The sequence below is a fragment of the Budorcas taxicolor genome, chromosome 21 (genome assembly GCF_023091745.1).
Source record: "Budorcas taxicolor isolate Tak-1 chromosome 21, Takin1.1, whole genome shotgun sequence".
Classification (NCBI taxonomy): domain Eukaryota; kingdom Metazoa; phylum Chordata; class Mammalia; order Artiodactyla; family Bovidae; genus Budorcas; species Budorcas taxicolor.
In genome coordinates, this window is record NC_068930.1 from 23,424,617 (window position 1) to 23,449,596 (window position 24,980).

The following is a 24,980-nucleotide window of genomic DNA, read 5'->3' on the forward strand; positions in this document are numbered from 1 at the left end:
ACCTGCAGTGCTGGAGACGTGGGTTCGGTCTCTGGGTTGGAAAGATCCTCTGGAGAAGGGAATGGCAACCCACTCCAGTATTCTTGCCTGGAGAATCCCATGGACAGAGAAACTTGGCAGGCTACACTCCATGGGGTCGTAAAGAGTCGGACACGACTAAGCAACTAACACTTTAAGGCCAGGCATGCAAAGTCCAGAGCAGCTATCAACAGGGGAGAGAAAGGCAGATGGGGAGAGAGCTGAGGACTGATGGCCGTGGCAGGTGAGGGTGGGAGGAAGAGCCAGTGAAGAACCAGAGATGGGCAGTTCTTGAGGAGTACTGGGAGCCCCAGGTGTCACAGAAGCCGGAGAAGGAAGACTTTGAAGCAGACCATGTCAGAAGCCACAAAAAGGCAGGAAAAGGGAGGGCTGACCAAAGACCTTGGGGCTCAGCCAGAAAGAAGCAGGGATATTTGAGGATGAGTTTTCTTTCTTTGGGGTTGTTTTTTTTTGTTTGTTTGTTTTTAATTGGAGTATAGTTGCTTTTGGGTTTCCCTGGTGGCTCAGCAGTAAAGAATCTGCCTGCCAGTGCAGGAGATTCAGGTTCAATTCCTGGGTCTGGAATTGACCTGGAAGAGGAAATGGCAACCCACTCCAGTATCCTTGCCTGGGAAATCCCATGGGCAGAGGAGCCTGGCAGGCTACAGTCCATGGGGTCCCAAAAGAGTCGTACAGGATTTAGCGACTGAACAACATAGGTGCTTTACAATGTTGTGTTGGTTTCTGGTGCACAGCAAGGTGAGTCAGCTATACATACACATATATCTCCTCTGTTTTGGGTTTCCTTCCCATTTAGAACAGACCACATAGCGCGAGGCTGAGTTTTCAGTAGTAGAGTCAGAAATGAAGTCAGTTCATAGAAACTGCAGGAGAAACAACAACAACAAAACAAGTGTGGTAACCAAAGCTGAGAGGGGAAGGGGGGAAATAGGAAGCTAAAAGCGAAAGTAAAGTCACTCTTGTTAGTTGCTTAGTCGTGTCCGACTCTTTTCGACCCCATGGACTGCAGCCCACCAGGCTCCTCTGTCCATGGGATTCTCCAGGCAAGAATACTGGAGTGGGTTGCCATTTCCTGTGCCAGGGGATCTTCCCCATCCAGGTACTGAGCCCGGGTCTCCCACATTGCAGGCACATTCTTAACCATCTGAGCCACTAGGTTAATCCTAGGAAGCTAGAGGAGAAAGCCAAACTGGATGAAGGTCTTCCCCAGGATCAGGAAGGTGGGTGCTGCGGTGCCAGGCAGAGGGAGAAGTTAACAGCTATTGCTCATGGAGCTCTGGAGCCCAGCTCTGTGGCAAGACCACCTGGGTTCTCATGCCAGCTCTTCCCCCGCCTGGCTGGGCCACTTCCCCTTGCTGAGTCTCTGTTTCCTCATTTGTTAACTAGCACTTGTCTCATAGGTTCAGTATGAGAAACAGCATGTGAAATGGTTTACAGTCTGTTTAGCATGTGTAAGAAGTCAATAAGCATATATTGCTGTGAGTGTTGTTATTCTCTACCTCTGTCCTCCAATTTTTAACTCATAAGTAAGTGCAACTCAACAAGGTAATTGACTTGAGCAAAGTTGCAGAGCTATCAGGAATGAGATTGGACCCTGGTCTCTCTGACAACCTGGTTCTTGTTGTTTTCTCTCTGCCATGTGTCATGACTGCCCAGTATTGTGTCCAACACATAGTAGGTGCTCCACAAATGTTTACTGAGTGAAAACAAGAATACACAGATCACAAATAAAGGAGCAAAAATATTAATTCCACTGCTATGAATCTAACACAAAGAAATCATTTAAACAAAGAGAGAACTTCCCTGGTGGTCCAGTGATTAAGAGTCTACCTTTCAATGCAAGGGACGTGGGTTCCATCCCTGGCCTGGGAACTAAGATTCCCCCATGCCTCAGGGCAACTGAGCCCACCTGTCCCACCTGCCACAACTAAGACCCAACACAGCCAAATAAATATTTAAAAATAAGATAAACAAAGAGAAATGCTGAAAGGCTTATTAAAAGTGGCAGATTGAACACATATTTACCTTCACCTCTTCTCGAATCCCCACTAAAATGACAGCAAAGGAAAACACGGCACGAATTTTTAAGAACGTAGAGACTAGAAGGGGGGATGGGGGCAGATGAGTGGAAAGGAGACAGACCAGTGGTGGACACTAAGTCAGAGAAGCAGAGAAAGCTGAAGCCCAAGCCTGCAGACTGGGAACTCCACAAGAGTCAGGCTGATTTGAAAGCTCAGGAACTAGAGGCACCTCTGAGGTTGGGGTGTGAAATATGTCTGAAACCACGAAGACTGATGGAGAGTCCCCCAATCTCCTCCTATCCCACGCAACCAAGTGAGCACCCTGCCTCTGCCTGTTGGGAGACTGGCAGACTGAGAGCGGGAGTGAGGTGCCAGGTCATAGCGTCTGCCCACAGAAAGTCCCAGCCGTGCCTAGGTTCCCCAAGGAGTTGGGAGGACTGCCCTCTGGGGAAACTGACCTGCCCAAGAGAGAAGTCCAAAAGACCTTTATCTGGGGGTCCTCTAACAAAGGAGCTGGCACCCACAGATTGACAGGCCCTGCTTAAGTAAACAGATAGCTGGGCATCAATTTTCCTGCCACAGGAGCAGACACAACCAAGAGTCCCTGGACATTCGAAGAAAATCTTGAACATGAAAGCCAAAGATATAAAGCAAGCAGATGAAAGGCTAGGGAGGAAACACAATGGGAAGGAACCAAAGTAAACTTGAGAAAACCTGTAATGAGCATAAGCAGAGGGAAGAGAAAATGTACATCCTTGTGGCAGGAAGAATTGCAACATCAGGGAACAGGAAGAGCTTTGGGAGCACAAATGAAGATTAATAAAGGAATTAGGGGAGATTAAAGGAAGATCTCTCCCAGAAGGTAGAATAAGAAGACAAAAGATGGAAAGTGGAAGAGATATTAGAGGATCAGTCCAAGAAATCTAATATCCAAATAATAGTAGTTCCAGAAAGAGGCGAGAGAAAGTGGAGGGGAAGAAATTATCAAAGAAATATCCCAATATCCTATAAGTATGAAGTGAAGTCACTCAGTTGTGTCCGACTCTTTGCGACCCCATGGTTGTAGCCCACCAGGCTCCCAAAATCCATGGGATTTTCCAGGCATGAATACTGGAGTGGGTTGCCGTTTCCTTCTCCGAGGAATCTTCCTGACCCAGGGATCGAACCTGGGTCTACCCGCATTGTAGGCAGATGCTTTACCATCTGAGCTGCCAGGGAAGGACCTAAAAACTCTTAATTGGAAGAGCCTCTAAAATTCTAGCTCAGAGAAACAGACCTAATCAAGGTTCTTTGTAAAACTTTGAACCACTAAAGCAAGATCCCCAAAATTTGCAGAGAGTAAAGAATTAGATACTTTGGCCTCCTGATTCAAAGAGCCCACTCATTGGAAAAGACTCTGATGCTGGGAAAGATTGAGGACAGGAGGAGAAGGGGGCGACAGAGGATGAGATGGTTGGATGGCATCATCGACTCAGTGGACATGAGTTTGAGCAAACTCTGGGAGACAGTGAAGGACAGGGCAGCCTGGCGTGCTGCAGTCCATGGGGTCACAAAGAGTCAGAAATGACTGAGCGACTGAGCAACGACAAAAGAAACAGGACGCACGTAAGGACCAGGCATCAGCAGAACGCCAGCTCTCAGTGGCGGATCAGAAGCTGGAGGACAGAGGATCGAGGCTTCAAACTCCTGAGGTGTTAATAAAATGGCTTTTAACTTAGACTTCCATACCTGCCAAACTAAACCTACTGTGAAGGTGAAAATAAGACATTTTCAGGGACTTCCCTGGTGGTGCTGTGGCTAAGACCCTGTGCTGCCAAAGCAAAGGGCCCAGGTTCAATCCCTGGTCAGGAAACTAGATCCCACACACTGCAACTAAGACCCAGCACAGTCAAATAATTTTTTTTTTTTAAGTCATTTTCAGATATGATGAGTTGGTCTCAAAAGGTTTTTTTTTTCTCCCCAACTTACTCTTTTGCAAGAAACTAGTCAAAGCTATTGTTGTTCAGTCTCTAAATTGCATCCAACTCTTTTCGACCCGATGGACTACAGACGCCAGCTACCCTGTCCTCCACTGTCTCCTGGAGTTTGCTCAAACTCACGTCCATTGAATCGGTGATGCCATCCAACCATCTCATCCTCTGTCGCCCCCTCCTCTTCCTGCCCTCAGTCTTTCCCAGCATCAAGGTCTTTTCCAATGAGTTGGCTCTTTGTATCAGGTAGCCAAAGTATTGGAGTTTCAGCATCAGTCCTTCCAATGAATATTCAGGGTTGATTTCCTTTAGGATTGACTAGATTAATAGAAGCTGTTAGTAGAAGCTGACCTCCACCAAAAGAAGGAAGTAAACGAAGGCAGAGTAGCCATGGCATCCCTACTGCAGGAAAGAGGCCAAGAGGCCTCACAGGATGGAGGCCCTTTCAAAGGGGTGTGGGGGCAGAGAGGTCTTGAACAGTGTCTCCAGGATAAAGCAACACTGGTGATGCCTGATCTCTTTGTCCAGTGGTCAGGGAACTAGATCCCACACGCGACAATGAAGATCAAAGACAACCCCCCCACCCCCGCCATACTGCAACTAAAACCCGATGCAGCCAAATAAATAAATAGTTTTTTAAAAGGCATCCCCAGTGGAAGCAGAAGCACTATAATGCACGGTTAAGAACGTGGGGTATCAGGTTAAGAGACACAGAGTTCAAATGCAAGGTCTGCTGCCTACTGTATCTTTGGACCCTGCTTCCTGGACTATAAGGAGAGGTCCTGATAATAAATGTTGCTGTGAAGGATAAATTGTATTATGTAAATGTGCCCATAGAAGGTACAAGATAAATGTTTGCTCCCTAAACTACAGCTAATAAACAGGTTAAAACTGTATGCAGTCATTCAGAACTTAGTATTATAACTATATGTACAAACAGGGATTAAGTGAAGAAAGCAGAAGATATTAATAAAATTATATATCAAGAGACCAATATTATAATTATATAAATACTCTTCAAACAGATACAGGTAGAAAGGAAATGAAAAAAATAGAAATAGTTCTTGTTCTGTAAGGGTTGTGAGGATATGGATTTTCTTTTAACTTTTGGCTTCTTCTAACTGTTTCAAATTGATATGAAATAAAATGAAGGGACTGTGAGTATACATTTCATCCTCCATAGTTTTGAAAGTCGTTTGTAGTTCATTTGCTAATAATAAGGATAGGCAGTGATGCCAGCCACTGTCTTTTGAATCTGTCCTTCATGTGTAAAGAGAGATGTGCTTTGCTTTAGCAGAACTTTCTAGAATATGCTTATCTGTACAGTTTTGTGATGCTCTCTTGTCACACGGACAAGAATGAAGGTTCAGTGCCTAAGTTGCCGTGAGTTTTCACAAGGGTGGAGCTGTTGACTAGCTGAGGAAATATTTTTCTGTTCTCATGTCATAGGAAAGAGCTGCCATTTCATCAGGGCTAAACCACAGCCCTCAACAGTGGCCTCTTTCAGCTCTTTGGAACCGCGTTCCTCTTACAGAAAGCTCCAGGGCAGCTGCATCATTTCCTTCCTTTTACATTTCTGCTCAAGAAGCAGTGTCTGCATTTCCCGGTCGTTCTCTCATCACCCAGGAGCGTCCATGACCTCGCTCTGTCCTTCAGTGTTTGCCTGGCCATCGGTAGGCTCTGAGGTTCATCAGGGTAAATTTATAATAGTCACACGCATCATAAACATCCTTAACTCCTGGGTAGCGTATATTTGTTTTTAAAAGACGGGTTACATCCCCATGAAGAGACTCCCACAGACATCATCCAGTTACCTTCAACCGATGTTTCCAGTTTCTTGACTGTTTTTCCAGACATATTTTTAAAATTTATGTTTTAATTGGAGCATAGTTGCTTTACAATGTTGTATTAGTAATAGTTTCTGCTGCACAGCAATGTGGATCAGCTCTAAGTATTCATATATCCCCTCCCTCTTGTGTCTCCTTCCCAACCCCTGATGCCCACCCCTCTAGGTCATCACAGAAAACACCAAGCTGCGTTCCCTGTGCTCTGTGGCACTCCCCTCTAGCTCTCTGTTTACACACGCTACTGTATATATGTCAGTACTACTTGCTCAATTCATCCAGACATATTTTATGCAAAAACAGTTACACAGACACACACTTCTTTTCCTCTTATTGCACAACTAGTAGTACGCTATATACGCTTCTGCACTTGGTTTTTCTTCATGAAATACCACCGAGAGCTTCTTCCATATGAATGTAGGAAGAACTTCCTCCGTGTATGTCTCAGCTGCTCAGTATGCCATTAGTACTGCCAATCTGATGAGTAAAAAAGTGTTTTCTCACTGTGTGTTTTAATTTGTATTCCTCCTGTCAAAGAGGCTGTGCATTTTTTTTACATCTAAGAACTATTTTTATTTCCTTTTCTGTTGACCTTCTATTGGTAGCCACTGCCCAGTCTTCCAGTGGTCATTGGTTTCTTCAGAATCATCTGAAAAGATGATTTTTGTTTTGTTTTTACTTGGGCAAGATTTTTATTTTCAAATTATTGGTGATACCAATAATGGTTATACCAATGGTACTTACAACATTTAAAAAAATCTGCAAATAGAATACAAAACAGTGGAAACAAGTTCTTAACGTGTGATTGTAGTTACCTTTGGTATAAATTCCTCAATCTAGAAGACAGTTGATGATCATACCTTTTTCAATTATCAAATCTCCTAGACAGGCTCCTGTTTTGAAAAAATGTATTTTTTCTTCCTTTTCTTTTAGAATGTATAAATATTTTCCTTCTGTAGTCTAACTATGCATCCTTTTATTTCTGGGGGGAAGGGACACCTCTGTCTCCTATAATATCACTTAAAGTATATTTTTTAACTCCTGTTAGTTTTCTCTGTATTACTTTAGCCCAGAGATCTTTGGATGGGGTAATGGAAACTAGTTCTGTAATGGATCCTTTATGTATGATGGAGATTAGCCCTTTGTGGTATGGGCTGCAAATATTTGTTCTCAGTCTGCCATTTGTTTTTGTGACTTTGCCCATGGTGGTATTTGCCATGCAGATTTTTTTCCTTAATATTTGCATAGTCAAATCTTTGGATCGTTTCTTTTGGCTTCTGGGATTTCTGTTTTCCTTTGAAAGATCTTCTTCATTGTGATGATTTTAAAAACTGCCAGACTTTCTTTGGGGTCTCCCTGGTGGCTCAGACGATAAGGCATCTGCCTGCGATGCAGGAGACCCGAGTTTGATCCCTGGGTCAGGAAGATCCCTTGGAGAAAGGCATGGGCAACCCACTCCAGTATTCTTGCCTGGGAAATCCCATGAACAGAGGAACCTGGTGGGCTACAGTCCGGGGGGTTGCAAAGAGTTGGACATGACTGAGAAACTAACAGTTTCTTTTCTTTCACTAATCTTTCTTTGGGCACATGTATTCTTTCATTTCCTATTTTAAAGTGTTTGATCTCTCTGGGATTTGTCCTGATATGAAGGGTGACTCCAACTTAATTTTTTTCTAGATGGCTACCCTTTGCCCATAGCCACTTATTGAACAAGCCATCTTTACCCCATTTATTGAAGTGCCACCTTCCTCCTACTAAATTTCCTGGATGCATTTAGGCATATTTCCAGTCTGTTCCACTCTGTTGATAATCCTGAATATACATCATTAGCAGATTTGTAGCTTTTAGATACGTTTTGCTGTGGGCAGAGGGGATGGTACTAGTGCCTTGTCACCTTGACTATTACAGCTGGTTCTTTTTTCCCATATGAACTTTAGAATGCTTGTTTAATTCCAAATATACAAATCCTGCTATTTTTACTGTGTGTCTATGACATTTATAGATAATTTAGGGAGAACTGGCATATTTGTGATGCTGAGCTTTCCCATGCAAGCGCATTTGTTCTTGTTTCCTAAAGCCCTAAAGAGCTTCATACACTTTCCTTATTATCTCCTTTTCATGTCTGTGAACTTCCTGGGAACAAGAACGGAGCCAGATTTTGAGTGTAGGGTAGTAACAATGATATATGTATATTGCTGACCAAAAAAAAGCATATTTTTAATTAACTAGTTTAAGAACCTGTCTTCTTCTAATGTCAGTTTGCCATTTTTTGAATTATTTTCTACATATCAAGGAAAGGCAAAATACATGCTGTTGTTGAATGTTGATACTTTTAATTCTTACAGTAATCTCTTGATTAAAGTGCTCCTAAAAGGGCACTCCATGTGGATAATCCAGGAACCTCACATTTCGGTATTCCAGTTCCCCCCACACTAGGAATAGTAGCAGATATGATGTGACATTTCAGCTCTTATCTTCCCTCCTGTCTAGCCCTGGCATAAATTTTGAGGTGACCTTGGCCTGAGATGTGAACAAAGAGGTTGGGCGAAGAGCAGACTATTGCTGTCTCTGTGCCTGTCCTTCAGACAGATGACGGGTGACCGGGGAAGTCAGGGGCAAAAGGAAAGTGTTCCGTGTGCTGCGTGTCACTACAGGTCCAGTGTGGTCAGCAGAGGCAGCTTTTCCAGAGCCATTTATTCATTTTTCCCTTTTGGCCACGTCGCATGGGTTATGTGATCTTAGTTCCCCCACCAGAGGTTGAACCTGGGCCCTCAGTAGTGAAAGTGTGGAGTCCTAGCCACTGGATCGCTAGGGAATTCCCAGAGGCAGTTTTTTTCAAATCCACGATTTAGTAATAAGAAAGGTGAGGTGGGGGAACAGTTTAGCATCTTGGGTGCCAGACTCCAGGAGCTGTGATGTAGTCTCCCAGCAGAAAAGTGGAAATGTTAGTTGCTCAGTCGTGTCCGACTCTTTGCGGCCCCATGGACTGTAGCCTGCCAGGCTTCTCTGTCCATGGGATTCTCCAGGAAAGAATACTGGAATAGGTTGCCATGCCCTCCTCTAGGGGATCTTCCCAACCTAGGGATTGAACCCAGATCTCCTGCATTGCAGGCAGATTCTTTTCCATCTGAGCCACCAGGAAAGCAACTAATATTTGACTGGTTATTGCAGGATATTCCAAATATCATTTAATAGGTGATATTTGTTGGTGGAACCCCCAAGCCTCCTGATAAACTACAAGCCCACGTACAGCATAGTGTCCAAACCAGGTCGAGATATACATGAGGAGAGAGGACTGAGCTTCCTCCCTTCTATGTACAGAGGCTGGTGACCAGAGCTAAATGTGCAGGAAGATAATGGGACCAGAGACATTGAACATGTGAGTACAGTTCAGAGGGGTTTTAATTGGTTTTATTTGGACTTTAAAATTGAGTTTATTTTTCCTCAGAGTAAAAAAATGTGTGGTTTCTTTTTAAGTGGTTTTTTGGTCACTCATGAGCTTCCCCAGTGGCCCAGTGGTAAAGAATCCATCTGCAACGCAGGAGACTCGGGTTCAATCCCTGGGTTGGGAAGAGTCCCTGGAGGAGGAAATGGCAACCCACTCCAGTATTCTTGCCTAGAAAATCCCGTGAACAGAGGAACCTGGTGGGCTACGGTCCATGGGGTCGTGAAGAGCTGGACAAGACTGAGCGACTGAGCCCACGTGCACACACATTGTCACTCGTGTGCTCCTTCCTGCTAACATGCGTTCCTCGTGGCTTGCACAAGGTACATAATGGTCCAGAGATGTGCCAAGGTCCTGTATATATTTAGAAACCAGGCCTAGGAACGGAAGCCGATTTCTCTGTTTTCTTCAGCCACTTTTGGTCACTTCAGGCAAAAACAGCCCTCTCTGCACTGAAATTTTTCTGCGCACCATCCTGTAATTCAGGAACAGAGCAACAACCGTTTCAAAAATGTAGCGTGTGACAGCTGTAAAGAGGAATTCACTTCCAGTGGGGGAAAATGCTGTATTCCAAGCACACTGCTGATGAGCCTATTAATGGGGCTTGGGGAAGCTGAATGTGCCATTTTGGGATAAAACGCCCAAGATGTTGATTTCCAAAGCCAGTGATGAAGTCCCTTCCCAGCCTCAGCCTCGCGTCCCCAGCAGGACTGGTGTCACGTGGGGCAGGGTCTCCTCCACGTCTGGGCCTCCTGCAAAGAAGGGCCCTCCAGGGGGCTGTGTCCTAGCGGAAAAGGGTGAGGTCCAGTGTGGGGAGAGCACAGAAGACCTGCTGGCTTTGGGCCAGCCAGGCTGGATGCAGAAAGAGAGGGGGGACCCAAGGGCTCTGCGGTAGGAGCAGCAGCAGTTCTGTGTTCAGGGTCTGTGAAGGAGAGGCTCTGGTAGTTCAGGATCCAGAGCAAGTGTCTGTAGGATGTTCCCCTAAACTCTAAAGGGCTCTGCCCCTTCCCCCCTCCTCTGTGTGGACACAGGCTTGTGCACACACACAGGTGCTTACACACAAAGGCCTGACGTCAATGTTCTGACATCTGGAGCTGCCACAATCTTCACTCCCGATGTCCTCCCCCACCCCACCCACACCTGCCCCAGTGATCCTTGTCTTGATTAATTTATCCTCACTCAATTAAAGCAGGTAAAAATGATTCCCCAAACCAGACACCTCTCACCTTTCCAGAAGTACCTCCAGCCTCTTGCTCTACCATCCCTCTCCTGGGTCTCACTATCTTCGGGGAGATATTCAGTATGAGTTTATTAACACTCTGGCCCCATCTTGAAATAATCCATGTAAGTATTCAAGTTAATTACCCCATAGATGAATCTCCTGCAGGAAAAAAAATAAAAGCTTCACTAACCTGACGTAGTTGGTTACAGTTGTGAAAAACATGTAAAATCAAAGAAATTTCTTTTGTTTAATGTGTGCTTAGAACACCAAAGAGAAGTCCCAACAAATTCAATTATCAGATTGGAAAAACATGATTTAACCTAACATTCTGCCAGTTGATCAGAGAGAAAAGAGCTGACACAAAACTGTTTGGTGTTTTAACTCATAGATGAGGGAGTTGAGAAAGCTCAACATTCAGAAAACTAAGATCATGGCATCTGGTCCCATCACTTCATGGGAAATAGATGGGGAAACAGTGGAAACAATGTCAGACGTTATATTTTTGGGCTCCAAAAGCACTGCAGATTGCAGCCATGAAATTAAAAGATGCTTACTCCTTGGAAGGAAGGTTATGACCAACCTAGATAGCATATTCAAAAGCAGAGACATTACTTGGCCAACAAAGGTCTGTCTAGTCAAGGCTATGGTTTTTCCTGTGGTCATGTATGGATGTGAGAGTTGGGCTGTGAAGAAAGCTGAGCGCTGAAGAATTGATGCTTTTGAACTGTGGTGTTGGAGAAGACTCTTGAGAGTCCCTTGGACTGCAAGGAGATCCAACCAGTCCATTCTAAAGGAGATCAGTCCTGGGTGATCATTGGAAGGACTGATGCTGAGGCTGAAACTCCAATACTTTGGCCACCTCATGCGAAGAGTTGACTCATTGGAAAAGACCCTGATGCTGGGAGGGATTGGGGGCAGGAGGAGAAGGGGATGACAGAGAATGAGATGGTTGGATGGCATCACTGACTCGATGCACATGAGTCTCGGTGAACTCTGGGAGTTGGTGATGGACAGGGAGGCCTAGCGTGCTGTGATTTATGGGGTTGCAAAGAGTCGGACACAACTGAGCAACTGAACTGAACTGAACTGAACTGAACTGGGGGAGTTGATGCATCTGGAGTGTGGCATGGTAAGAACAGCTCTGGACAGAAGGCAGAGGTCTGTGCTCTAATCCTGACTTCCTGATGCCAAGCAGGTCAAGACTCTATTTTTCTCATCTGTAAAGTGGGGGCAATACCATCACTCAGAGATGTTGTAAACACTGCAAGACATGACCAGCCCAGTCCTTTATCAGCGGTTGGAAGCTCAGAAACTTGCCCACTCTCTGGAAACAGACTCCGTGTCTTAGTTCAGGCTGCTGTAACATAATACCATAGACTTGGATGCTTAAACAACAGATAGTTACTTCTCAAAGTTCCAGGGGCTAGAAGGCCTGTGATCAAGGTGCCAGCAGGTTTGTTTCCTGGTTTGTTTCCTGGTTTGTTTCCAGGGCTCTCTTCCTGGCTTGCAGGTGACCCCTTTTTACTGTGTCTTTGCATGGCAGAGAGAAAGAGAGCAAGCTCTGGTCTCTCATCCTCTGCTTATAAGGACACCAATCCCATCATAGGGGCTCCACCCTCATGACTTTGTCTAAGCCCAGTTACATCCCAAACATTCCACTTCCAAATACCAACACAGGTGGTAGGAGAGCCAGGTAGGGCTTCAGTATGTGAATGTTGCGGGGGAGGGGGACACAAACATTCAGTCCTTAACACTCCCCATCAGGTACTGAGTTAAATTGGTACTTCTCAGTCATGTGACTCAGTCTGCCCAAACATCCCCCATCCTGCCTTTCTGACCCTGGTGCCCACGCCTCCTCTCTGTGAGTAGTTGTCTATGTTTCCCTCATGTGCTTCCACCCCCGGGATGTGAGCTGTCTAAGGTCAGGCACTGTGTCTCGCTAACCTCTGAACTGTATTGACTCAACATGTAAGAGCCAAAAAAAAAAAAGCAGGGCGCGGCTGGCTCAGTTTCGATGACGTCTCTGGTTGGGTCCCAAGTACCAGCCACGCGCTCCTAGAGCCATTTCTGGTCCATGTGCTCACTCTCCAAACAAATCTCCTGGTCAGAATAAAGGTCATCTCTCTTCTCAGTGGTCAGATATTTTTGCTGAAATGGAAAATTTGTTTTTCTTTACCTGAGGCTGTGCTCTGAGGGCCTGTTGAGAAGAGCACTCTCTGCAGAGGCTGAGCGAAGGGCCCCCAGCACCTGCCCCAACCCCTGGCTGGCATCTTGGCTCAGGACCAAGGAAGGACATTATCAGCCACTCGAATGAGAGGTTCCCAAGAGAGAAACAGGAGCAGCTGTGAGGCAGTGCCCTGTGGGCCTGATGTGAGGGGAGCTCGTCCCTTGGGAGGGTCTCCCAAGGCACCATGACCCCTCCCTTTCTGCCCCTGCCACTGAGGCGTTCCCTGGGATTGGGCTCTGCAGAAGGAGAGCGAAGCTGAGGGCAGACTGGAGTCTGTGGAGTGAGCCGCTGGGTTGGGAACGCAGTCAGGGCCATGGACGGGTTGGGCCTCCAGCCAAGTGCTGTGTTCACAGATGCTGACATTCAAAAGTCACCAACCCTTGAGAAGGTGTCGTTCATTTTACCAAATGACCTTTTTTTTTTTGAATTGGAGTATAATTGCTTTAAAATGCTGTGCTAGTTTCTGCTGTACAATAAAATGAATCAGCTTTATGTATACATATAATCCCTTCCCTCTTGAGCTACCTCCCACCTACCCCCATCCCATCCCACCCCTCTAGGTCATCACAGATGACCCTTTAAACCTAAAGAGCAAGTTCTAGGTGAATCCCCGAGGTGACCGTGGATGCCTGGGAGAATCCTGCAGACAGATCTGCTCAGTGTCTGGAACTTAGGCAGGGAGTAAACTAAGTTACTGCTTCCCAGGTGGCTCAGTGGTAGAGAATCTGCCTGCAATACAGGAGATACAGGTTCTATCCCCGGGTCGGGAAGATCCCCTGGAGGAAGAAATGGAAACCCACTCCAGTATTCTTGCCTGGAGAACCCCATGGACAGTGTAGCCCCCTGGCAGGCTACAGTCCATAGGCTGACAGAGTCAGACATGACCTAGCAACTGAGTGTGCTCAAACAGAATTACTACTTTAAAAAAAAAAATGTTGTTTGCAATATGTAAATTATTACTCCAATATGCTTTCTATTCTTCAGTTGGAGTTGTATCATATATATTGGGTTGGCCAAAAAATTCATTCAGATAGTGAATATGTTGTTCAATACAGTTCTTGGTGTACATGAAAAAGTATGTATTTTATTTTTACTTAAAACTGAACTAACTTTTTGGCCAGTCCAATAACTCAACTTGCGTAGATTCAGCTCTTTATATCAAGAACGACAGACACTTACACACACACACACACACACACACACACACACACACACACACACACTCTTCCTTTGTGCTGGTCCCGCAGACATCTTTACTCAGACGCACTCAGCCCCATCTTGTGTAGGTTGGGAGCTTCACAGCCCCACCAGCAGTGGCAGGGCCTGTGTGCTTCTCCTGCAAGGGAGGAGCATCATGCTATGTCCTTGCGTTTAAACATTTGGGATTTCCTGGTTTCACAACACAACCCTAACCTCAGGTCACCAGGGCCATCTGCGTTAATGCCGTCCCAGCCACCCGCCCGGCACTGGACGAGAGCTGCTTGGACTTCATGGACAAGCAGTGTCTTCCTGCCTGTAGGGTATTCAGAAGGTGATTTGACTTTAGCTGGTGCTTTGAACGTTTAATTTGAAAATCAGACTACTGGTGAGACGTGACCCCACTACACTAACAGAATGGCCTGCGGAGGAGAGAGCAAAGTTGAAACAGGAGGGATCACTTCGGAATGACCCCTTTGCCATGACTTGCACTCTCCGAAGACCCAGCATGTGGTCCGAGCCTTTGTCCTTTCTCCTGGGTGTCGCCAGCTTCTGACTCAATAAGTGGATTTATATCAGGAGTAGCTACCAGGGCTCCCCGTGTTGCTAAGAAGCCCCTGATTGGCCATAGCCTTAAAAACCGACAATTCTGGAATACGCATATGCTAATTTGATGTATTTTTAAAGCTAGAGAGTGCCTGTTGACTAAGATATGTTAAGGTTCATTTGCACTAGTTCTCGATAACTGTAATATTTTTAAAGGATGACTAAAAGAATCATAGGAGTATCTGGAATGAAAATATCTCTTTTTCATCATCGTGCCTGTTTTATCATCCAGATCAGCACTAGACACAGTGGATCAAGGTCTCAGTCGAAGTCCCGACTCTGCCCTTGATTAGCACAGTGACCATGGCTAAACTCTGGGCATCAGGGTCCCCATGGTTGACAACAGCGACCCATTGCACAAACTTGGTATCAAAGGCAAACGAAAACAAGATCGGACTGTGCAGCACAGGGAACTCTATTCAATATCCTGTAATAAAGCATAATGGAAAGCAGTATGAAAAATAATACATATATATGTGTGTAACTGAATCACTTGGCTGTACAGCAGAAACTAACACAACATTGTAAATCAACTATACTTTAATTTTTAAAAATTATTTCATTTGGGACTTCCCTGGCAGTCTTGTGGTGCTTTCAATGCAAGGGGCATGTGTTCAGTCCCTGGTCAGGGAAGAAAAAAATCCCACATACCGCATGACCAAAAAAAAAAAAAAACCAACTTTTTTTTTTTAATAACAAACAGCCCTGTGATAACATAAATAAAAAAACAGTTACAATTATTCTTAAGAATAAAATTTTAAAAGGCAAGTGAAATCCTGTACAGAAAAGATTTTGACAAATTGTGAAGTGCTGTAAGTAAATGAAATGTTCTGCGTTGAAAGCAGGAAATAAATGTGGTGATGGAACCAAAGATATTCCTGACTCCTTTGGAAAAGCCTTGGGGGGGAGGATCCTTAATGTGCCTAAAGTCATGGAGGGTTTCAGTCCTGGTGATGTTTCTTTGCTCTAGTAAGCTTCCAGACCTCTGTCTCCACAGATATCTCATTCTTGCAGATAATTAGAGTCTGGTGACTCTTCCCTCCCGCTTCCTTTTTCTCTGTGAAATCACTGACCTTCCTACTTCCTTATGATGGCGGAGAAGCAAGACTTCTCCTATGACTCCCACGGATCTCCACGGCCCCCAAGTGGACCCTGCACTGGGGATCTTGTCTTCACTGCCTCCTTACTTTTCAGTTCATATCATCTACTTTGGTGGTTCTGGTCTTGTCTGGATCGAGCTGGGAAGAAGGACCTCTAGTTGGGTTCTAACCACCTGCACTCCCACAGGGAGAAGGCTCAGCAGAGGTTGAACCCAAGGACATTTTAAATGCAAGTACTTTCATCAGAGTTACGTTACCATGAAAGAATTTTAGAGAACCTATCTTTAGGAACAAATTCTACCGAACCAGTTTGGTTTCATGTTGATTTTTAAAAATATAATACAATTGAATTTGATCTCCGTCAGGTTTATTTTCCATTTAACTTTTACTACAAAGCTTGGATTCAGTTTTTTGTTCATATTATGTGTTACTGACCATAGCTTCCTCTATAGAAAGCTCTCTTGTGGCTTTTCATCAAGACCAATTCTCTAGGTTAAATTTTGCAAGTCTAAATGCTTTTATGAAAATGGGTTCTTTTGTCAAAATTTAGACAATGCAAAATAATTGTTGTTGTTTAGTCACTAAGTCATGTCCCACTCTGCGACTCCGTGAACTACAGCACATCAGGCTTCTGTGTCCTCCACTGTCTCCCAGAGTTTGCTCAAATTAATGTCCATTGAGTAGGTGATGCTATCTAACCATCTCATCCTCTTTCACCCCCTCCTACCCTCAGTCTTTCCCAGCATCAGAATCTTTTCCAGTGAGTCAGCTCTTCACATCAGGTGGCCAAAGTATTCGAGTTTCAGCTTCAGCATAATGTAGTATCCAACATAATACTAAATTATACCACATGCCATTTTAACTGTTACCAATTTTACTCTGATTTGATTCTTTCTACTGGTAGTAGCCAAATTATGATTAATATTAGAGATAGAGATAGAAGCAGAGATGGAGTGGAAGGAAATAGCCTGGAGTCAAAATGGTAGGGCTTTTCAGTGCCATTAATCATTAGGGAAATGCAAATCAGACCACAGGAGATGCCACTTCATACCCACTAGGGCGGCTGTAATAATTTTTCTCATGGAAAATAACAGGTGTTGGCAAGGATGTGGAGAAATTGGAACCCTTGTATGTTGTTGATGGGAATGTAAAAGTGTTTCAGCTGCCATGGAAAACAGTTTGGAGGTTCCTCAGAAAGTTAAGCACGCAATTACCAGATGACCCAGAAATACCACTCCTTGGTATTTCCCCAAAGAATTAGAAACAGGTATTCAGTCAAAAACTGGTACACAAATATTCATATCAGCACTGTTCATGATAGACACAAGGTGGAAATAATCCAAGTATACATCAACAGATGAATGGATAAGCAAAGTGTGATATATCCATGCAATGAAATACTATTCAGCCATAAAAAGAATGAAGTGCTGACACATACTACAACATGAATTAGCCTCGAAAACATAATGTAGGTGAAAAGTCACAAGACAAAAAATCACATATTGTATGGTTCCATTTATGTGAAATATCCAGACTGTACAAATCCATAGAGACAGAAAGCAGATAGAGAAGTGGTTGCCAGGGGCAGGGGGAGGGGAGGAAGTGATTATGTAACGGGTGTAGCCTTTCCTTATGGAGTGGTGAAGTGTTCTGAAACTAGGGAAAGGTGATAATTCCACAATGTTGTGAATGTACTGAATGCCACTGAATTATAGACTTTGAGGTGGTTAATCCCATGTTGTGTGGATTTTATGTCAAAAAGATGAAAGTGAAAGTCACTCAGTTGTGTCCAACTCTTTGGGACCCCATGGACTATACAGTCCATGGAATTCTCTAAGCCACAATACTGGAGTGGGTAGCCATTCCTTTCTCCAGAGGATCTTCCCAACCCAGGGATTGAACCCAGGTCTTCCGCACTGCAGGCAGATTCTTTACCAGCTGAATCACAAGGGAAGCCCAAGAATACTGGAGTGGATAGCCTATCCCTTCTCCAACATATCTTCCCCACCCAGGAATCGAACCGGGGTCTCCTGCATTGCAGGCAGATTCTTTACCAGCTGAGCTACTAGGGAATCCCGGCAAAAGATAGTGGGGGCAAAATGACGGGTTATGTAACATGTATTAATTTAAGGCCAGTAAAATCACTGACCAGGAGTCATAAAAACTCTACTTGATGTCTCCTTTAAAGAAAACAACACCAACTTTATATATATGATACTTGCTTTTATAAAGACAGGTGTGTGTGGGAAAAAACACACTTGAGCAAGTTGCCTGTTTCTGAGCTATGCTATGTCATAAGTGAAGCAGATACTTCAAAGTAGATACATTTGAAAATAATGGGAAAATACTGAGTTGGGACCAGGTTTGGGGAACAGGAACAAAGAGAAAGGGGAGACTTTGGGAGAACTAGAAGAAGCATTGTGGTTTGATGGGGGCTGTGGGGTGTCAGGGGCACTGAAAAAGCCTCCTTTTTAATATTATTTATTTGATTGTGTCTCTTGTGGTGTGTGGGCTCCAGAGCAGGCAGGCTCAGTAGTTGGGGCGCATGGGCTTAGTTGCCCCGTGGCATGTGGGATCTTAGTTCCCCAACCAGGGATGGAGCATATGTCCCCTACATTGGAAAGCAAAGTCTTAACCACTTGACCACCAGGGAAGTCCCTGAAAAAAAGCTCCTGAAGCAAAGACAAGTCCAGCTAAAAGCCTTGAAAATGATGTTTGTCACTTTTCTGCCACCCAGCGTCCATGCCTCCTCTCCAAGGGCACACACATTTCCTTTGGGGGGACGTTCTTCTCTCACAATGCACATAAGTAGTAATTCAAGGTGCCCTGCCCACCCACTCTGAAATTCCGTGCTTCTAGGCGTCTCCCTCCGGGGACATTGGCTCTTTGCAGGGAGTGATACTGCTGACTGTGTAAAGAGCACATTGCTTGAGCAGCCCCCTGGTTTCCTTCCTGGATCTGCGCTCTTCAAGCCTGCTCCGGCCTCTCGTCCATTTGGGGGAACATCCCAGCATCCCTCTAACATAAGAGGAGTTAAGTTAGTCGGGGCTGGGTTGTTGCTTTAACCAAAGTATCCTGTTTGATACAAAAATAAAACCCCAAGAAGTAACTGCTAATGGGCATTTGGTTCACTGGGAAAGACTTGGTGGGGGAGTTAATCTCAGACAACATATCCTGAACATCTGTTGTGTGCCAAGCCTGGAGCCAACTTGGTAGAGAGGTGCTGGAGAGAATCAAAGGGAATAATAGCTAAGTCTAGGTCCCATAGCTATAAAGTGGTTTGATCTATTAATACATCCAAGGGACCCAAGTCCCATAAGGAAGAATTGGTCACCCACAGATTTAGGGCAAAGATGAGCATTAGTCAGCTTTTTTTCCAACTGTCTTATAAACAGCCCAGCAACCATCTGTCCTTGTTCATGTGAACTCCATCTGCCCAAAGGTGGTGTGTTTGTGTGTGTGCCTGTCAGGAGGGATGTGGGTGGGAGGGAGGTCTAAATTGTCCCTTGAGTGCTTTTCCTTTGGGCAATTCTGTTAGTATAGCCAGATGTTGATTATAAGTATGTTCAGAAGATAAAGACATACTGGCCTCTAGATTTTATTGTGGTCTTCCAACTTCTTTCTTAGTAACAGGATTCATTAACCACTGACCACAGCACGACATTGGACAAAATACCATCTAGATAAGTAAAGAAGTAGAAGACATCACTTCAGCTTCCTGGGAGTCAGGAGGAAAACATGCCCAGATGCTAACTGTTGAGAGTAACTTTTAAAAATGTAGATATGAATGCAAATTTGTATAGTGAAAACTCAGTATTGAAACATGAAGCAAGCTATAAAAGTTTTACTATAAGACAATAAATACCTGAATAATGGAGAGATACACCATGTTTTTGAATGAGGCAAGTCAAACTGTAAAGATGTCAATTCTTCCCAAAGTAGTATGTGTTTGGTGTGTTTTCAATTTTAAAATCCTAAATTTTTCATAGAGCAAGCTAATCCTATAGTTCATCTGGAAACTAAAATGCCAAAAGTCTGCCAAGAAAATGTTGAGTGAGGTAGGCCTGTACTATCAACTCTCCAAATACTCCATAAAGCTATGTTAATTAAAGGGATACCATATTGGCACAAGAATAGACAAAGAAATCGATGAACCAGAATAGAAAATGCAGAAACAAATCCAAATATTTCATTGAGAACTTGGTATATATATAAAATGACAGTCAAAAACAGTAGGGAAAGGATGGGCCATTTATGGTGTAAAGACAATTAGCTGTCAGGAAAAAAAAATGAAATCTTCACATCATTTTCAAAAATAAGTGGATTTAAAAGAGTAATACATTTTTAAAAACTATAGGAATAACAGAAAGAAGTTTTGGGAATATACTTATAATTGGGTGTTGGAATAGTTTCTTTCTAAACAAAATGCAAAACACAAAGCTTTTAACAGAAAATTAACAGATTTAACCACAACACACAAAATTTATATAAGGTGAAAGACAAAATTAAAATATGCAATACAGTACATGGTAGTTAAAAGAAAAAAGGAGATGTTTCCAGGTGTTAAGATCCCAGACTAGTCCTTTCCCACTTCCACACTAGCTCTCCTCCCCCAACCCCTCCATAAAGGGCAGGGCGGTGGGTGGGGATGGTGGGGCTTGGGCCTTACAGCTCTCCTTTCTGCCTCTGGTCATCCCAAGCCATGGCTGTGAGAGTCACCTCATGATGACTGTAGTAGGTGCTTAGCACATGCTTGTGAAGTTAATTAACACACGCACACACATATAAATGGGATAGACTGGGAGAAAACCGTTGCAAAATATAATATATATAATGACTTAATGTAGGGATGATAAAAAGGAAAAAAGAAAAGTATGATAGAAAATGGATGAAGGATATGAATAGACAGTTCCCAGAAAAGAAATACAAATTGCTAATAAGCATATGAATCAAGGAAATGCAAATTCAAATAAGAAACTTTTGGCCATAGATTGGATCAACCTTAAGAAACACAAATTGAAGTGAAATATCCTTTTTTTGCCTATCAGAGTAGCCAAAATGTGAAAGATTGATAACACCAATTATTGATGAGAGTGAAGAAGACAGGTACTTTCATACACAATTGATGGGAATGTAAATTTGTCCCTCTTTTGGGGAAGGCAGTTTGGTGATACAATAACATTTAAAATGCACATAGCTCTCGTGTGTGTTTTTTTAAAAATTTATTTATTTCTGGCTTCCATGGATCCTAGTTGTGGCTCTCAGGCTTAGTTGCCCTGTGGCTCGTGGTATCTCTGTTGCCCAACCCAGGATCGAACCCAAGGCCACTGCATTGGAAGGTTGATTCTTAGCCACTGGACCACCAGGGAAGTCCCAAGCTCTAGGTTTTATTTCTCATCCTCTCGGCCCCCTCCGTATTTCCCCACATCACTGTGTAGTCAAGGCCCGGCTTCTTTATTGCATATGCTGTGCTTAGTCGCTTAGTTACATCTGACTCTTTGTGACCCCGTGGGCTGTAGCCTGCCAGGCTCCTCCGTCCATGGAATTCTCCAAGCAAGAATGCTGGAGTGGGTTGCCATTCTCTTCTCCCAGGGACCCTCCTGACCCAGGGATCGAACCTGTGTCTCCTGAATTGCAGGTGAATTCTTTACTGTCTGAGCCACCAGGGAAGCCCCTCTTTATTACATAGCACCAGGCTTCCAAGGAGGTACAAGAAGAAGCTGCCAGATTCCTTAAGGGCCAGGCCCAGATCTGGGCAGAAGACCTCCCACCACATTCTACCGGTCCAAACAAATCACAGGCCCGCCTGGACTCACAGCGTGTGCAGACGTTTCTAGCTCCTAATGGGAAGAGTGGCTTTCGGGGACAGAAATAGGTAGAATTATTGGCAGCCGTATTTTCGGATGAACTATCCCATAGGTAGTTAGAGTAAAACATATTCCTCCATGTATTATTTCAGCAGCATTTCTTAAATGTTTCCATATTCGTACACATTTCAAATGTTCCGTTGTTTCGGTCCAGATTTCTTCACTGAGCTAAACCATGTAACGAGGCACCTATTCTAGCTTTTCATTTCTAAATGTTTTTCTTATGATCTGTGGATTGGTTATATAAACAAACAGAAACACACAGTAAAGCTCCACTACAGTAAATGCTATGCAGAAACTCAATTTCGTAAGCCCTCGTGTTGTGTTACCGTGAAGTTAATTAAAGACAGTGTTTCATCAGTAGGTGGTAGTGTCATAAAATGATAGATTATGAAACCTTCTCTGTGCACAGTTGACTTTACACTGAAGGTTCCAGATGACCCTGAGGCAGTCGCTTATTCTCATACACACACACGCATGCACATATACACACACGACTTGAGAATTTCATCCCAACCCAGTCTGAGAACAGTGCTAAGTAGCCTCAAAAGAGATCAGCAGCCAAACCAATCATGCCACAGCCAAGGTCACGTTATTCTGATGCATATGATATTTTAATCATATCTTTATCTTTTCTGAGGGCTTCCCTTGTGGCTCAGCTGGTAAAGAATCCACCTATAATGCAGGAGACCCTGGTTTGATTCCTGGGTTGGGAAGATTCCCTTGGAGAAGGGAAAGGCTACTCACTGCAGTATTCTGGCCTAGAGAATTCCATGGACTATATAGTCCAGGGGGTTGCAAAGAGTCGGACACGACTGAGCGACTTTCACTTTTCACACCAGTGGGTCTATACTCTTCATCCGCAAGTCCTCTCTACATGTTTAGTGTGTGTGTAGTGCCGTGAGGACAGACACGGGAGAATGAGCCTGGCTCCTGCAGGTGGCAAGCAGGAGTGTTCTTGAAAAGAGTGTATTTTAATGAAGCCTCAGGAGTGCCGGAATGGAGTTATGTTGCAGGGTGCTTTGCTGGGGGGCGCAGAGAAGAGGCAGCTCCCCCAACAATCTGATTGGAAGTGACTCTTGAGATACAGGTAGTATCTGGGTAGGAGAAAAAATTGGATGTAAAAAGAGAGAAAGAGGGACTTCCAATGCAGGAGACGTGGGTTCAACCCCTGGTCCGGGAACTAAGACCCCACACGCCACAGGGCTACTAAGCCCGCGTGCCACAGCTACTACAAAAACCACAACTAGAGAGAAGCCCAAACACCGCGACAAAGAGCCTGCTTGGGGCGACTGAGACCCAACGCAGCCAAAAATAAATAAATATAATTTTTTAAATGAATAATTATTTAAAAGAGAGAAGGAGAGAGCATTCCAGGCAGAAGAAACAGCCTGAGCAAAGGTAGTTGGGATAAAAATAGCTCCTGGGTGGAGCTGGGCTGGCGGTTCAGGTTTTTTGGAGCTTAGGCAGAAAAGGTGGGCAGGCACCAGAGTGTGGTGGGCCTCCTAAGCCAAGCTCCTGGGGCTCACGCAGTGGAGGACTGTGGCCAGGGTTATGTGTTAGTTATCCCTCCACTGGTTGGGGGATGCCAGAGTCAGCAGGAACAAGACTAGAAGCCAAGGGGCCACTTGAGGGAGGCAGATGCCAAGATTCAGAGGTGCTGACAGGACCTCGAATCTGGAGCATGGCCTCAGGGTCATCACATGTGTCGTGATTATACAGGAAATCTGTGACTAGCCAAATGGAAATTTTATTCTTTTGTCATCTTCTCTAAGATTATATTGTATTCCAAACAAAGAAGATTTTTTATTCCAAACAAGATCAGAAAATAAGTGTATGAAATTTAACCCATTCTTCTGACATTTTTAACCTCAGAACATTTCCATTTTTAATTTACATTATAAACAAAATTTTCTCCCAACTTTTCCTCCAGGAGCAATTGGAAGTTTAGTTTCTTGGACCACTCTCCCACCCCTATGCACAATTTATCGTCCAATTTAGTAGTCTGACGGTCATCCTCATCATTTTTCAACAGGGTTTGTATTGTTTAGCTGCTTATGGTTTTTATTGTTTAGCTGCTTAGTCATGTCTGACTATTTAGCAACCCACTGCCAGTCTCCTCTGTCCACAGGATCTCTCTCCTAGGCAAGAATACTGGAATGGGTTGCTATTTCCTACTTCAGGTGATCTTCCCAACCCAGGGTTTGAACCCAGGTCTCCAGGTCTCCTGCACTGCAGGTGGATGCTTTATCACCGAGTCACCTGGGAAGCCCCTAAGTAGTGTGAAACCCTTCATAAATTCTATTATCTAAATCTTGTATAGTATTCAACTGTCCAATTGACTATTTTTATAGGCTTGCTTTCTGTTGCTGTTATAATCCGCTCATCTCTTATAAATGCTTCTGCCTGCTTTCCAAAGGCCATGCCCTCTGCACTGAGATTTGCACCTGTGGTGTAACATTGGCAAGTGATTTCATGTCCTTAGGTCTTAAAATACTCTTTCTTGTCCTCCCTGCCCCCACAAAAGAAGCATGTCTGGGAACTGGCTTACTTAAGGTGATAACTTCCCTTCTCTTAAACCTTGTGATGAATTAATTAACAGTTAATGAATTACCAGGAAAAAAAAAAAAGAGTAAATCTGGTTTAAGGAGAGGATCTAGGATCATCTGGTCTGATAAAAAAGATGGTCTTAAATCGGCAAACAAACATTAAGGTAAATTCTTAACAAAATGTTCACCACTGTGATACGCTACGGAGATGGATTGACGTCAGTACCAAATCCTGCTTGACCATCAAGCTGGGGCTCAAAGCCAAAGAAGAGAAACAGATAGCAGTTTCAGGAGATGGGATCATCTTGCAAACTGTGATTGTGAACTGTAATCATTTCTTAATTGTAACTTGGAGCACCTTGTTTTTCCCAATAATTAACTAGTTTGTGGTTTTTGCACTTCCCTCTGACGACCAGAGTCACTCTGTGTTTTCACGAAGGACAGTTGTTAGAGTGGTGCCGTGCCTTGCTTGTGCTAACAAGACTTTATCCTTCATTAATCCAACAAATATTTACATTGCTCTGCCCTTCCAGCACATTCTCCGAAGCATACAGTGCTGCCCCCCCAACACACACAGACACGCACAAGGCACTCGACAGACTCTCAGGAGCCTTTGCAGCCCTTGCCGGTTTAATAAAGGCAGCAGGTTTGTGTTCATGGGGTCACCCCTGCAGCTGTGACTGCCTTATTAGGGGAAGGCAAAGAAGTGAGCATTTAGTGTGCGTAGGCGCCTGCTAGCTATTTTATATACATTAGCTCAGTTGATAATGAGGCTAACCCTGTCAAGTAGCATGTGTTCAAAATGTACTAGTTGCTTTCTTTCTGTTCTACATTATGGAAATAACCCATGTTGAATTAATTAACACCTTCAATTTGAAATCCTGTCTATATGA

The 24,980-nt window shown here is 44.1% G+C and overlaps 1 protein-coding gene across 2 annotated transcripts in view; it reads left to right on the top strand.

Moving 5' to 3' along the window:
* The window catches only part of ABHD2 (abhydrolase domain containing 2, acylglycerol lipase), a 114,084-nt gene that overhangs the window by 44,818 nt on the left and 44,286 nt on the right, over window positions 1-24,980 (top strand). The gene's annotated exons all lie outside the window — the stretch shown is intronic.